The sequence below is a fragment of the Phoxinus phoxinus genome (assembly GCF_949152265.1).
Source record: "Phoxinus phoxinus genome assembly, chromosome: 21".
Taxonomy (NCBI): domain Eukaryota; kingdom Metazoa; phylum Chordata; class Actinopteri; order Cypriniformes; family Leuciscidae; genus Phoxinus; species Phoxinus phoxinus.
This window is the reverse complement of record NC_136896.1, coordinates 2,105,609-2,122,331: the sequence shown is the minus strand read 5'-3', so window position 1 is coordinate 2,122,331 and position 16,723 is coordinate 2,105,609.

Sequence of the window (16,723 nt, the reverse complement as noted above, 5' to 3'; positions counted from 1 at the left end):
TTAGTCATTAGACAACCTTGAATCTGTGCGATTTATCTTGAATAAATCTAAGTTGGCTGGTTAGTGAATGTAGCAAATATTTGTTTGATGAGATTTGGGTTATAAAAGCTTGTCCAAACTTTAGCCCACATTTAATCAAACATTTCAGCATACCAGTTTATTTGCTGTCCGGTTTGAGAACCTTTAGTCAGTTTAGTCAATATAACTTATATAATGATAACCATAGAGTGGTTTATAAAGAAAGATGATATTGTGAACTTGTACAGAATGATTTGGCTGTAGTTCCTCATATTGACCAGACGGTGGCGCTGTGCTCTAATACATCTGGCTGAATACTGTCTGTAGTTCATGATGACTTATACAGGATTTACTGTATATACTGTATTGTGATCGTGAGCTTTTTTTCTTGTGTTGATAAGCAAAGCATTAAACTCTTTAACAATATTCTTTTGCTGATACACACTGATCTTTACATCTGAAAATGCAAAACTAGTTCAATTATGGTTTTCATATTTAGTGTACAGTACTGTAGAAAAGTTTGGGGTCAGTACATTTTTTTATTTTAAAGAAATTAAGACTGATTCAGCGAGGATACATTAAATTGATTAAAACTGACCTTTATAATGTTACAAGATTTTGTTAAAAAAAAAAACACAGTTTGTTTTCTTTTCATTGATTAAAAAAAATATTAAAAATCACGGTTTACACAAATATTAAGCAGCACAACATTGATCATAATCATAAATGTTTCTCGAACATCAAATAATGCTGAAAATTCAGCTTTGATCACAGGAATAAAATCCAGCTTCAAAATATTAAAATATATAATTTATTTATTTTTATTATAAAATATCACAATTTTTACTGTACTTTTGATCAAATAAATGCAGCCTTGGTGAGAAAAGAGGCTTTGGTAGTTTTTTATAAGGCCAGAATAATGAATAATGACATAGAAATTCAAAGTAATGAGAATAAAAGTCAAAATTATGACAGGTCTTATTGACATATAATTTCAAAGTCATAATTGTGACTTAAGTCATAATTTCAATTTAGTTTGTCAAACTTTTTACTTTTTAAGTCATAATTTCACTGAAGTAATGATGCTGAAAATTCAGCTTTGATCACAGGAATAAATTACACTTTACTATATATTCACATAGAAAACATATATTCTACATTGTAATAATATTTCACAATTTTTGCTGTATTTTATAGTATCTGATCAAATAAATGAGCAGAAGAGAGGCTTTGGTAGTTTGATAAAGCCAGAATCATTAATTGTGCAGATCTCACATCTTTACTGTTGCAGTGATGATCCTGTCAGTCAATCTTGAAAACCTCTCAGTAACATTATTATTATTATTATACATTTTATTTATAGGCGCCTTACATGACACTCAAGGACACCTTATTATGGAGCTAGAATTGTGTCTTTATTACATGCGAGAAAATAAATGATCTGAGAGAGAAAAAAGAAAAGTTTGAGAGAAAAAGTTATCGCCCACCAATAGCAAAAAATAATAATATTTGAGACTAAAAAAAGTTTTGAGAGAAAGTAATTTGTCATAGAACATAAAAAAATATAAATTTGAAATTTTTAAAATTATTTCTGAGAAAAAAAAATCTCTCAAAATACTTTGAAAAAACAACAACTCTCAAATATATATTTTTTGCTATCAGTGTGATATTTTTTTCTCTCAGATCATTTATTTTCTCGCATGTATTAAAGACCCAATTCTATCTCCATACTTATAACACAATAAAACAATCAACAAATACTCATTATTACACCCTGGATATGATACCTGTATTAAAATGTAAAAGATGGGTCTTGTCAGCGCTAGCGGACATACAATACACTCTCAATCTCACCGACACACACTCTCAATCTCACCGACACACACTCATCACGTCCCCCTGAAGACAGAGAGCATGATGGGAAGATCTCGTGATCGCTCTCATCTCGGGTTCCTCTTAAAGTGCATGACGGCATTCATGCGTTTGAGCGCTTGGACATTTTTATGGACTTTTCCTCTGGATTGACTTCAGAGACGCGCGTCAGAGTGAGTTATGGGCCGAGAGCGAGTCCAGGGCGCGCGAGCGCAGCTGGCGTCACTCCGCGCGGTCAACGCGCCGGTAATTGGGCAACATCGTGAAGGCTGTGTGTGTAATGTGAGAGAGAGTTCAGCCCGTGTAAAGGCCACAGTGAGGAGCTTGATCATCTCTGATCTCAGATCTGCCAGAGACACGTGTCTTTAACAGGCCCCACTTTAACCACATCAGGAACTAAATCATGCTCTGTAAATCATAATCATGAGATGAAGAGTTGTGTGACATGCAGATGATGAGAATCAATGATGAGGATAAAACGTCAATTCTACCTAGCTACTAAATTGAAATTGATAAACATAATGAAATTCTTCGAAATTGAGTCATAATAAGATAAAAAGTCGAAATTGACTATTTTATATTGACAGATATTGAAATTGACATAATCATTTCGATTTATGTCATAATCTTGATTTTTTTTTGGTCATAATTTCAATTTAGTAGGCTATATACAAATTTTGGCTTTTTATCTCATAATTATATGACATAAAAAGATGATGAGAATAACTAAATGAGGATAAAAAGTGATGAGACTAAACAGTAAAAATGATCACAAAAGTCGAAATTATACCTAGTAAATTGAAATTGACAAAAATGCTAAATTATGAGAATAAAAAGTCAAAATTATGACATAGTCGAAATTATGACAGTCATAATTACTATAAGATAAAAAGTGAAAATTGACAAAAAAAAATTATTGACCGTCAAAATTGTCTTTTTAATGTCATAATCTTCAATTTTTTTATAATTTCAGTTTAGTATATCATAATTTTGGCTTTTTATCTCATAATTATGACAAATCATTTAAACTGAGTATATACAATTATTGACTTTTTACATGTTATTTTCAATATTATTATTATTATTTTGCATTGACTTTTGTTTTATTAGGGCCCAAGCCTTGAAAAGGCGAAGGCCCTATTGTTTTCCTTCAGATTATTAGGGCCCAAGCCTTGAAAAGGCGAAGGCCCTATTGTTTTCCAAAGGATTATTCTTTATTCTTTATAATTAGGGCCCAAGCCTTGAAAAGGCGAAGGCCCTATTGTTTTTCTTCGGATTATTCTTCTTCTTCTTTTTAGGGCCCAAGCCCTGAAAGGGCGCAGAGCCCTATTGTTCTTCTAAGGGTTTTTTGTTATTCTTCTTCTTCTTCTTCTTCTTCTTCTTCTTTATAATAATTTTTTTTTCAAGGTTTTTGCCACTTTTGGGGGCCTTAACGTGCTCAAAAACTCTTGAAACTTTGCACACGGGTCAGAACCCGCGGCCATTAGAGCCAGACTGAAGCTGGTACCCGGGCGTGGCAGGGGGGCTCGACAGCGCCCCCTGGAACGGGGTCCGAAAACTTGGTCCATAAATCAATCACGCTTGCATGAAATAATATGAAACTCGGTACACTTATAGATCTCACCGGTTCATATATCCTTCATGCTCTGACTTTTTACCCCAGCCCAACAGGAAGTCGGCTATTTGGCGTAGTTTAAAAAACACATGCAATGGAATTTAAAATACTCCTCCTAGACGATTCAACCAATCACCACGAAACTCGGTGTGCATGAACTCAAGACATGGAGGATGAAAAGTTGCGAGGGGATTTTTGATATCTCGAACGGTTTGGCCGTGGTGAGGAAACGAATTTATGGCGAATATTGGAAACAGGAAGTGTGTTATAACATCCTCATACATTAACTGATCTTGATGAAACTTCAGCAGTGTGTTCGCTGTAAGAGGCCGATCACATGGATGTGACTATTGTGAGTTAAAGTTATAGCGCCACCAACTGGCAGCAGGAAGTGTGTCACTTTCAAAATGCTTTGAATTCACCCTCTTATTTTTACCCGATTTGCTTCAAACTTCATCTGTATAATGTAAACACACGACAGATGTAGACCTGTGAAAGGATTATTGATATCTTTAATACTGTCGCCATGGCAATGCTTTAAACTTTTATATTCTTTTTGGATGCATTTGAGGCTCTTAACATGCTTCAAATTGCATGAAACTCAACATGCATTTGACATTTATTGCCTAGTACACTTGTGCGAAGTTTCAGAAACGGGCGTGGTAAGGGGCTCAGTAGCGCCACCTTTAGTCAAAAATGGGGTATTAGTTTTACCTACAGTAACCAAACCCGGTACGTATATTCTTCTCTTCGATCCGGACAACTTTCTAATTTACACTCATTAGCTCCGACCAACAGGAAGTCAGATATTTTGGTTTGAATGTGTACTTTTTGGAGCATTTTCCCTCTGCCCCTCTGTGTGTGTGTGTGTGTGTGAGAGGAGGGGGGCTAGTTTAGTTTAACCATTTCTCTGCTGTGTGCAAAATCTCTGGCACTTTTGAGGGCCTTAACGTGCTCAAACTCTTGAAATTTTGCACACAGGTCAGAACCCGCGGCCATTAGGGCCAGGCTGAAGCTGGTACCCGGGCGTGGCAGGGGGGCTCGACAGCGCCCCCTGGAATGGGATTCGAACACTTGTCCGTATATCAAACACGCTTGCATGAATTAATATGAAACTCGGTACACATGTAGATTTAATCTGGCCGAACAACTTTCCCTGGGTCAAGTTTTACGCCAGCCCAACAGGAAGTCGGCTATTACGGGTTGATTGGAGAACGCTTGCTCTCGCATTTGAAACACTTCTTCTAGAGAATTCATCCGATGACCACGAAACTCTGTCAGCATGAAGTCAAGACATGGAAGATGATAAATTGCCAGGGGATTTTTCATATCTCGAACGGTTTGGCCGTGGCGAGGAAACTAATTTATGATTAAAAAATGATGCATAAAGTGTGTTATAACTTTGTTATAGTTTTACCTACAGTAACCAAACTCGGTACGTATATTCTTCTCTTCGATCCGGACAACTTTCTAATTTACAGTCATTAGCTCCGACCAACAGGAAGTCAGATATTGTGGTTTGAATGTGTATTTTTTTTTTATCTCTCTCTGTCTCTCTGCCATTCTGTGTGTGCGTGTGTCTGTCTGTGTGGGGAGGGGAGGGGAGGGGAGGGGAGGGGAGGGGGATGTGTGTGTGTGTGTGTGTGTGTGTGTGTGATTTTGGTTGGGTGACAGTTGTAGGTTACAGTTTGACAAGAGTTAATAGTTTAATAAAAGCACAATGTTGTGTTTCATTGCGAGTGTACACAAATATAAGGAAACACTTTGCATTTTGAATGATGGTCTGTATGAACAAAATGACGGAGTATGTTTTTATGTCTCCATTGTTCGATCGAGCCTCACACACACACACACACACACACACACACACACACACACACACACACAGCATTCCAGCATTGCAATCTTGACATCGCAGCATGTTCATTATAGCCTTAATAAAATATAATAATAAAATAGTCAACCTTACATATAAAAATTACACTGCTCTGTTTAAATAGTCATTTGTACAGTTTGTGCCGTTCATAGTAAGCACCGCTCCACTGTGATGTTTCCAAGCACATTTTTGCGCATTTGAAGAGGATAATTTTTCTATATTGGAACGTGAGTGTACAAAGTGTACAAAGTGTACAAAGTACAAAGCCTATAAAAAGAATAGTTTAGCATCCAAAAATGTTAATAATATATATATTATTATTATATATATAATAATATATATGTTAAAAATAGGGGTAAAAAAAGAATTTACATATATATATATATATATTTTTTTTAATATATATATATATATATAATTAAAGCTGCAAGCAGCGATGGAGGGCCCAAGCCGGTGGCACCGCCACCCGGTGCCTTTAGTTCCACTAAAGGCACCAGGGTGGCGGTGCCACCGGCTTGGGCCCGCAATCGCTGCTTGCAGCTTTAATTATATATATATATATATATTTAGGGCCCAAGCCTTGAAAAGGCGAAGGCCCTATTGTTTTCCATGGGATTATTATTTATTCTTCTTCTTTATTATTATTATATTACTACCTTTTGGGCACTTTTGGGGGCCTTAACGTGCTCAAAAACTCTTGAAACTTTGCACAAATGTCAGAACCTGCGGCCATTAGGGCCCGACTGAAGCTGGGACCCGGGCGTGGCAGGGGGGCTCGCCAGCGCCCCCTGGAATGGGATTCAAAAACATGTCCATATCTCAAACACGCTTGCATGTAATAATATGAAACTCGGTACACGTATAGATCTCATCGGGCCGAACAACTTTCGTGCTCTAAGTTTTACGCCAGTCCAACAGGAAGTCGGTTATTATGGGCTGTATGGAAACGCATGTTCTGGCATTTGAAACACTTGTCCTAGAGAATTCATCGGATGACCACGAAACTCGGTGTGCATGAAGTCAAGACATGGAGGATGATAAATTGCGAGGGGATTTTTGATATCTCGAACGGTTTGGCCGTGGCGAGGAAACAAATTTATGGCGAATATTGGAAACAGGAAGTGTGTTATAACATCCTCATACATTAATTGATCTTGATGAAACTTCAGCAGTGTGTTCGTTGTAAGAGGCCGATCACATGGATGTGACTATTGTGAGTCAAAGTTATAGCGCCACCAACTGGCAGCAGGAAGTGTGTCACTTTCAAAATGCTTTGAAATCACCCTCTTATTTTTACCCGATTTGCTTCAAACTTCATCTGTATAATGTAAACACACGGCAGATGTAGACCTGTGAAAGAATTATTGATATCTTAAATACTGTTGCCATGGCAACGCTTTAAACTTTTATATTCTTTTTGGGTGCATTTGAGGCTCTTAACATGCTTCAAATTGCATGAAACTCAACATGCATATCAGATTTATTAGGTACTAGGCATGTGTGAAGTTTCAGAAACGGGCGCGGTGGAGGGGCTCAGTAGCGCCACCTTTAGTCAAAAATGGGGTATTAGTTTTACCTACAGTAACAAAAATCGGTATTTATATTTATCTCCCCGAGCCGGACAACTTTCTAATTTACAGTCATTAGCTCCGACCAACAGGAAGTCAGATATTTTGGTTTGAATGTGATTTGATGGGAATTTTGCCAGTCTCTCTCAGTGTCTGTGTGTGTGAGAGAGGAGGGGGGCTTTATTTTAACCCTTTCTCTGCTGTGTGGGACTTCTCGGGCACTTTTGGGGCCCTTAACGTGCTTGAAAACTCTTGAAACTTTGCACACAGGTCAGAACCTGCGGCCATCAGGGCCGGCCTGAAGCTGGTACCCGGGCGTGGCAGGGGAGCTCAACAGCGCCCCCTTGAACGTGGTCCGAAAAACTTGGTCCATATATCAAACACGTTTGCATGTAATAATATGAAACTCGGTACACATATAGATTTAATCGGGCCGAACAACTTTCGTGCTCTAAGTTTTACGCCAGTCCAACAGGAAGTCGGCTATTATGGGCTGTATGAAAATGCATGCCCCTGGAATTTGATATACTCCTCCAAGAAAAATTATCCTATCGCCACCAAACTCGGTCAGAATGAAGTCAAGACATTGAGGACATACATTTATTGATCTTGATGAAACTTCAGCAGTGTGTTTGTTGTAAGAGGGCGATCACATGGATGTGACTATTGTGAGTCAAAGTTATAGCGCCACCAACTGGCAGCAGGAAGTGTGTTACTTTCAAGATGCTTTTGACTAAAGTGGGGGGGTTATTTTTACCTACAGTCACAAAACTCGGTATGTATATTGTGCTTATCGATCCGGACAACTTTCTCTTTTACAGTCATAAGCTCCGACCAACAGGAAGTCAGATATTTTGGTTTGAATGTGGTTTTGTCTCTCTCTGACAGAGTTCCCCCTGCCATTCTCTCTCTGTGTGTGTGTGGGGGGGGGAGGGGGGGGGGGAGGGAGGGAGGGCACACACACAGACAGCCCCCCCCCCCTTTTCTGTGTGTGTTTGGAGGGGAGCAGAAAGACTCACACTGATACAAGCTCTAAAGCAGACTTCTTCTCGACAGTCAAAGCGGGGTTACGTTATTGCCCGTCGTGCACAGGAACCCGAAAGGCAACGGGGGTGGCGGCTATATATATATATATATATATATATATATATATATATATATATATATATATATATATATATATATATATATATATATATATAAATAAATATAGCTGCAAGCAGCGATGGAGGGCCCAAGCCGGTGGCAGCGCCAGCCCGGTGCCTTTAGTGTAACTAAAGGCACCAGGGTGGCGGTGCCACCGGCTTGGGCCCGTAATCGCTGCTTGCAGCTATATTTATTTATATATATATATATATATATATATATTTATTATTATTAGGGCCCAAGCCTTGAAAAGGCGAAGGCCCTATTGTTTTTCTTCGGATTATTAGGGCCCAAGCCTTGAAAAGGCGAAGGCCCTATTGTTTTTCTTGGGATTATTATTTATTCTTCTTCTTCTTTATTATTATTAGGGCCCAAGCCTTGAAAAGGCGAAGGCCCTATTGTTTTTCTTAGGATTATTATTTATTATTCTTCTTCTTCTTCTTCTTTATTATTAGGGCCCAAGCCTTGAAAAGGCGAAGGCCCTATTGTTTTCCTTCGGATTATTCTTCATTATTAGGGCCCAAGCCTTGAAAAGGCGAAGGCCCTATTGTTTTCCTTCAGATTATTATTTATTATTATTATTATTCTTCTTTATTATTATTATTTTACTACCTTTTGGGCACTTTTGGGGGCCTTAACGTGCTCAAAAACTCTTGAAACTTTGCACAAATGTCAGAACCCGCGGCCATTAGGGCCCGACTGAAGCTGGGACCCGGGCGTGGCAGGGGGGCTCGACAGCGCCCCCTGGAATGGGATTCAAACACTTGTCCGTATATCAAACACGCTTGCATGTAATAATATGAAACTCGGTACACATTTAGATATCATCGGGCCGGACAACTTTCGTGCTCTAAGTTTTACGCCAGCCCAACAGGAAGTCGGCTATTATGGGTTGTATGGAAACACATGTTCTGGCATTTGAAACACTTCTCCAAGAGAATTCATCCGATGACCACGAAACTCGGTGTGCATGAAGCCAAGACATGGAGGATGATAAATTGCGAGGGGATTTTTGATATCTCGAACGGTTTGGCCGTGGTGAGGAAACAAATTAATGGCGAATATTGTAAACAGGAAGTGTGTTATAACATCCTCATACATAAATTGATCTTGATGAAACTTCAGCAGTGTGTTCGCTGTAAGAGGCCGATCACATGGATGTGACTATTGTGAGTCAAAGTTATAGCGCCACCAACTGGCAGCAGGAAGTGTGTCACTTTCAAAATGTCACTTTCGCCACCTTTAGTCAAAAATGGGGTATTAGTTTTACCTACAGTAACAAAAATCGGTATTTATATTTATCTCCCCGAGCCGGACAACTTTCTAATTTACAGTCATTAGCTCCGACCAACAGGAAGTCAGATATTTTGGTTTGAATGTGATTTGATGGGAATTTTGCCAGTCTCTCTCAGTGTCTGTGTGTGTGAGAGAGGAGGGGGGGCTTTATTTTAACCCTTTCTCTGCTGTGTGGGACTTCTCGGGCACTTTTGGGGCCCTTAACGTGCTCGAAAACTCTTGAAACTTTGCACACAGGTCAGAACCTGCGGCCAACAGGGCCGGGCTGAAGCTGGTACCCGGGCGTGGCAGGGGGGCTCAACAGCGCCCCCTTTAACGGGGTCCGAAAAACTTGGTCCATATATCAAACACGTTTGCATGTAATAATATGAAACTCGGTACACATATAGATTTAATCGGGCCGAACAACTTTCGTGCTCTAAGTTTTACGCCAGTCCAACAGGAAGTCGGCTATTATGGGCTGTATGAAAATGCATGCCCCTGGAATTTGATATACTCGTCCAAGAAAAATTATCCTATCGCCACCAAACTCGGTCAGCATGAAGTCAAGACATTGAGGACGGTAAATTGCGGACGGATTTTTGATATCTCGAACGGTTTGGCCGTGGCGAGGAAACGAAGTTATGGCGAGAAAAGAAAAACACAATGTGTTATAACGTCTTCATACATTTATTGATCTTGATGAAACTTCAGCAGTGTGTTTGTTGTAAGAGGGCGATCACATGGATGTGACTATTGTGAGTCAAAGTTATAGCGCCACCAACTGGCAGCAGGAAGTGTGTTACTTTCAAGATACTTTTGACTAAAGTGGGTGTGTTATTTTTACCTACAGTCACAAAACTCGGTATGTAAATTGTGCTTATCGATCCGGACAACTTTCTCATTTACAGTCATTAGCTCCGACCAACAGGAAGTCAGATATTTTGGTTTGAATGTGGTTTTGTCTCTCTCTGACAGAGTTCCCCCTGCCATTCTCTCTGTGTGTGTGTGTGGGGAGGGAGGGAGGGCACACACACAGACAGCCCCCCCCCTTTTCTGTGTGTGTTTGGAGGGGAGCAGAAAGACTCACACTGATGCAAGCTCTAAAGCAGACTTCTTCTCGACAGTCAAAGCGGGGTTACGTTATTGCCCGTCGTGCACAGGAACCCGAAAGGCAACGGGGGTGGCGGCTTTTTATATATATATATATATATATATATATATATATATATATATATATATATAAATAAATATAGCTGCAAGCAGCGATGGAGGGCCCAAGCCGGTGGCAGCGCCAGCCCGGTGCCTTTAGTGTAACTAAAGGCACCAGGGTGGCGGTGCCACCGGCTTGGGCCCGTAATCGCTGCTTGCAGCTATATTTATTTATATATATATATATATATATATATATATATATATTTATTATATTACTACCTTTTGGGCACTTTTGGGGGCCTTAACGTGCTCAAAAACTCTTGAAACTTTGCACAAATGTCAGAACCCGCGGCCATTAGAGCCGGACTGAAGCTGGTACCCGGGCGTGGCAGGGGGGCTCGACAGCGCCCCCTGGAACGCGGTCCGAAAACTTGGTCCATAAATCAAACACGCTTGCGTGTAATAATATGAAACTCGGTACACTTATAGATCTCATCGGTTCATATATCCTTCATGCTCTGACTTTTTACCCCAGCCCAACAGGAAGTCGACTATTTGGCGTAGTTTAAAAAACACATGCAATGGAATTTAAAATACTCCTCCTAGACGATTCAACCAATCACCACGAAACTCGGTGTGCATGAAGTCAAGACATGGAGGATGATAAATTGCGAGGGGATTTTTGATATCTCGAACGGTTTGGCCGTGGCGAGGAAACAAATTTATGGCGAATATTGGAAACAGGAAGTGTGTTATAACATCCTCATACATTAATTGATCTTGATGAAACTTCAGCAGTGTGTTCGTTGTAAGAGGCCGATCGCATGGATGTGACTATTGTGAGTCAAAGTTATAGCGCCACCAATTGGCAGCAGGAAGTGTGTCACTTTCAAAATGCTTTGAATTCACCCTCTTATTTTTACCCGATTTGCTTCAAACTTTATGTGTATAATGTAAACACACGGCAGATGTAGACCTGTGAAAGAATTATTGATATCTTAAATACTGTTGCCATGGCAACGCTTTAAACTTTTATATTCTTTTTGGGTGCATTTGAGGCTCTTAACATGCTTCAAATTGCATGAAACTCAACATGCATATCAGATTTATTAGGTACTAGGCATGTGTGAAGTTTCAGAAACGGGCGTGGTAAGGGGCTCAGTAGCGCCACCTTTAGTCAAAAATGGGGTATTAGTTTTACCTACAGTAACAAAAATTGGTATTTATATTTATCTCCCCGAGCCGGACAACTTTCTAATTTACAGTCATTAGCTCCGACCAACAGGAAGTCAGATATTTTGGTTTGAATGTGATTTGATGGGAATTTTGCCAGTCTCTCTCAGTGTCTGTGTGTGTGAGAGAGGAGGGGGGCTTTATTTTAACCCTTTCTCTGCTGTGTGGGACTTCTCGGGCACTTTTGGGGCCCTTAACGTGCTCGAAAACTCTTGAAACTTTGCACACAGGTCAGAACCTGCGACCATCAGGGCTGGGCTGAAGCTGGTACCCGGGCGTGGCAGGGGAGCTCAACAGCGCCCCCTTGAACGTGGTCCGAAAAACTTGGTCCATATATCAAACACGTTTGCATGTAATAATATGAAACTCGGTACACATATAGATTTAATCGGGCCGAACAACTTTCGTGCTCTAAGTTTTACGCCAGTCCAACAGGAAGTCGGCTATCATGGGCTGTATGAAAATGCATGCCCCTGGAATTTGATATACTCCTCCAAGAAAAATTATCCTATCGCCACCAAACTCGGTCAGCATGAAGTCAAGACATTGAGGACGCTAAATTGCAGACGGATTTTTGATATCTCGAACGGTTTGGCTGTGGCGAGGAAACGAAGTTATGGCGAGAAAAGAAAAACACAATGTGTTATAACGTCTTCATACATTTATTGATCTTGATGAAACTTCAGCAGTGTGTTTGTTGTAAGAGGGCGATCACATGGATGTGACTATTGTGAGTCAAAAATATAGCGCCACCAACTGGCAGCAGGAAGTGTGTTACTTTCAAGATACTTTTGACTAAAGTGGGTGGGTTATTTTTACCTACAGTCACAAAACTCGGTCTCTATATTGTGCTTATCGATCCGGACAACTTTCTCATTTACAGTCATAAGCTCCGACCAACAGGAAGTCAGATATTTTGGTTTGAATGTGGTTTTGTCTCTCTCTGACAGAGTTCCCCCTGCCATTCTCTGTGTGTGTGTGTGTGTGTGTGTGGGGGGGGGGGGGGGGGGGAGGGAGGGAGGGCACACACACAGACAGCCCCCCCCCCTTTTCTGTGTGTGTTTGGAGGGGAGCAGAAAGACTCACACTGATGCAAGCTCTAAAGCAGACTTCTTCTCGACAGTCAAAGCGGGGTTACGTTATTGCCCGTCGTGCACAGGAACCCGAAAGGCAACGGGGGTGGCGGCTTTTTATATATATATATATAAATATAAATAAATATAGCTGCAAGCAGCGATGGAGGGCCCAAGCCGGTGGCAGCGCCAGCCCGGTGCCTTTAGTGTAACTAAAGGCACCAGGGTGGCGGTGCCACCGGCTTGGGCCCGTAATCGCTGCTTGCAGCTATATTTATTTATATTTATATATATTTATTATTATTTTACTACCTTTTGGGCACTTTTGGGGGCCTTAACGTGCTCAAAAACTCTTGAAACTTTGCACAAATGTCAGAACCCGCGGCCATTAGAGCCGGACTGAAGCTGGGACCCGGGCGTGGCAGGGGGGCTCGGCAGCGCCCCCTGGAATGGGATTCAAAAACATGTCCATATATCAAACACGCTTGCATGTAATAATATGAAACTCGGTACACATATAGATCTCATCGGGCCGAACAACTTTCGTGCTCTAAGTTTTACGCCAGTCCAACAGGAAGTCGGCTATTATGGGCTGTATGGAAACGCATGTTCTGGCATTTGAAACACTTCTCCCAGAGAATTCATCCGATGACCACGAAACTCGGTGTGCATGAAGTCAAGACATGGAGGATGCTAAATTGCGGACGGATTTTTGATATCTCGAACGGTTTGGCCGTGGCGAGGAAACAAATTTATGATTAAAAAAGGATGCATAAAGTGTGTTATAACTTAGTTATAGTTTTACCTACAGTTACAAAACTCAGCGTGTGTTTTGATCTTATCAAGCCGAACAACTTTCTAATTTACAGTCATTAGCTCCGACCAACAGAAAGTCAGATATTGTGGTTTGAATGTGAATTGTGTCTCTCTCTGTCTCTCTGGCATTCTGTGTGTGTGTGTCTGTCTGTGTGGGGTGGGGAGGGGAGGGGGGGATCTGTGTATGTGTGTGTGTGTGAGGAGGGGGGCTAGTTTAGTTTAACCCTTTCTCTGCTGTGTGCAAAATCTCGGGCACTTTTGGGGCCCTTAACGTGCTCGAAAACTCTTGAAATTTTGCACACAGGTCAGAACCCGCGGCTGAAGCTGGTACCCGGGCGTGGCAGGGGGGCTCGACAGCGCCCCCTGGAATGGGATTCAAACACTTGTCCGTATATCAAACACGCTTGCATGTAATAATATGAAACTCGGTACACATTTAGATCTCATCGGGCCGAACAACTTTCGTGCTCTAAGTTTTACGCCAGCCCAACAGGAAGTCGGCTATTGTGGGTGGTATGAAAACGCATGCCCCTGGAATTTGAAACACTCTTTCTAGAAAATTCATCCAATCGCAACCAAACTCGGTCAGCATGACGTCAAGACATTGAGGATACTAAATTGCTGACGGATTTTTGAAATCTCGAACAGTTTGGCCGTGGCGAGGAAACAAAATTATGGCGAGAAAAGAGAAACACGATGTGTTATAACATCTTCATACATTAATTGATCTTGATGAAACTTCAGTAGCGTGTTTGTTGTAAGAGAGCGATCACATGGATGTAACTAATGTGAGTCAAAGTTATAGCGCCACCAACTGGCAGCAGGAAGTGTGTTACTTTTGACAAAAGTGGGGGGGTTAGTTTTACCTACAGTCACAAAACTTGGTATGTATATTGTGCACATCGAGCCGGACAACTTTCTGGTTTACAGTCATTAGCACCGACCAACAGGAAGTCAGATATTTTGGTTTGAATGTGGTTTTGTCTCTCTCTGACAGAGTTCCCCCTGCCATTCTCTGTGTGTGTGTGTGTGTGTGGGGAGGGAGGGAGGGAGGGAGGGAGGGCACACACACAGACAGCCCCCCCCTTTTCTGTGTGTGTTTGGAGGGGAGCAGAAAGACTCACACTAGAGTGCGGATCGGGCCAAATTTTTCAGTCCGAGCCCGGCCCGCGTCCGACAGAGCAGTAACCGAACCCGACCCGAGCCCGACAGGCATAAAGATATTTATGTTCGAGCCCGACCCGAGCCCGACAGTTAAAATCCCATTTTTTTCTCATACTAATGACAATTGTACGTTTTTTTGTGTGGAAAGCCCGCTTTTATTAAGCAACTGTAGGAAGGCAATCGGAAATGTCAACAGGACAAGCGCATCAGCGCGCGGAGCAACAAGCGCTCTTAACACCTGGCGCGCACACATTATGCACGCGTTTCGTTGTCACGGCTACATAAACAAATGTCCGCACACAGGAAGACGGATGTTATGGTAATATTTTACATGTATTTTAATCACAAAAACGAACGTTTGCATCAAGTGAAAGCATCAGGCACATCGGCTACCTACATAAGCTGTTTTAAATTTAAAATGTTCAATGCCTTATCGCGCTGATGTGACCGAGCCCGACCCGAACCCGAACATCATTTCTAAATATCTGTCCGAACCCGGCCCGGCCCGTCGGGTACCGGCGGGTCCCGTCGGGCTCGGGTCGGGTATCCATCCTCTAACTCACACTGATGCAAGCTCTAAAGCAGACTTCTTCTCGACAGTCAAGCGGGGTTACGTTATTGCTTGTCGTGCACAGGAACCCGAAAGGCAACGGGGGTGGCGGCTTTTTATATATATATATATATATATATATATATATATATATATATATATATATATATATATATATATATATATATAAATAAATATAGCTGCAAGCAGCGATGGAGGGCCCAAGCCGGTGGCAGCGCCAGCCCGGTGCCTTTAGTGTAACTAAAGGCACCAGGGTGGCGGTGCCACCGGCTTGGGCCCGTAATCGCTGCTTGCAGCTATATTTATTATATTACTACCTTTTGGGCACTTATGGGGGCCTTAACGTGCTCAAAAACTCTTGAAACTTTGCACAAATGTCAGAACCTGCGGCCATCAGGGCCCGACTGAAGCTGGGACCCGGGCGTGGCAGGGGGGCTCGCCAGCGCCCCCTGGAATGGGATTCAAAAACATGTCCATATCTCAAACACGCTTGCATGTAATAATATGAAACTCGGTACACATATAGATCTCATCGGGCCGAACAACTTTCGTGCTCTAAGTTTTACGCCAGTCTAACAGGAAGTCGGTTATTATGGGCTGTATGGAAACGCATGTTCTGGCATTTGAAACACTTGTCCTAGAGAATTCATCGGATGACCACGAAACTCGGTGTGCATGAAGTCAAGACATGGAGGATGCTAAATTGCGAGGGGATTTTTGATATCTCGAACGGTTTGGCCGTGGCGAGGAAACGAATTTATGGCGAATATTGGAAACAGGAAGTGTGTTATAACATCCTCATACATTAACTGATCTTGATGAAACTTCAGCAGTGTGTTCGCTGTAAGAGGCCGATCACATGGATGTGACTATTGTGAGTCAAAGTTATAGCGCCACCAACTGGCAGCAGGAAGTGTGTCACTTTCAAAATGCTTTGAAATCACCCTCTTATTTTTACCCGATTTGCTTCAAACTTCATCTGTATAATGTAAACACACGGCAGATGTAGACCTGTGAAAGGATTATTGATATCTTAAATACTGTTGCCATGGCAACGCATCAAACTTTAATATTCTTTTTGGGTGCATTTGAGGCTCTTAACATGCTTCAAATTGCATGAAACTCAACATGCATATCAGATTTATTAGGTACTAGGCATGTGTGAAGTTTCAGAAACGGGCGCGGTGGAGGGGCTCAGTAGCGCCACCTTTAGTCAAAAATGGGGTATTAGTTTTACCTACAGTAACAAAAATCGGTATTTATATTTATCTCCCCGAGCCGGACAACTTTCTAATTTACAGTCATTAGCTCCGACCAACAGGAAGTCAGATATTTTGGTTT